A 709-nucleotide genomic window follows, 5' to 3' on the forward strand; every position below is an offset into this window, starting at 1 on the left:
GAGGTGGTTTAATGATATGGTTTAAAGATGGTTTTTTATTTTCATTATTTAAGTTTAAATTTTCGATGGGATTTAGGTTCATTATGATAAGGATTAAAAGGTAGGCGATTCTTTTGAGGGGATTTTCTAGTGAGTGTGTTTCTAGATGTATTAATCTTTATTAAGTCATAAGTCTCTTACTAGGCATTAGATTAGATTGTGGCTTTTTAGCAGTAACCTAACAATTATAGCAACAATCAATTGGATTTGAACTTAGGCCTTGTCTAGATAATCTTAGCTAGTTATTGATTCTTCTTGATTTAAAAAACACACACACATTATGGTAATAATCAGTTTCCTCTAATTATAGACTTCAACATTTTTATCTCTCAATGTTAATACTTGAGACATCCCACTTACATTGGGTTGTAAACTGTACATTGATTTTCTTGGTGCAAAAGGTCTAGTATAAAACAAATAAAATTAATTACATTAAATATTATTAAAAATATTATTTCTACACTTGCATATGGTGAAAATGAAAATACCAAGATCATTATGATTTTCATAAAGCTAGAAAGTGGTGAAAAGTAATTAAGTCATGAAAGTATGTAAAGTTGTGTCTTATATTTTAAGTGTTTTTGAACATTAAAAGATAATTATGTTCATCCTCAACATCTTTACCACAAATTTTACAAATTCCATTATCTAAATTGTTTTTAGGTTTAGT

This window comes from Pinus tabuliformis, chromosome 7 (assembly GCF_031772625.1).
Source record: "Pinus tabuliformis cultivar Carrire ecotype Pingquan chromosome 7, CPIR1, whole genome shotgun sequence".
In the NCBI taxonomy this organism is placed as follows: Eukaryota; Viridiplantae; Streptophyta; class Pinopsida; order Pinales; family Pinaceae; genus Pinus; species Pinus tabuliformis.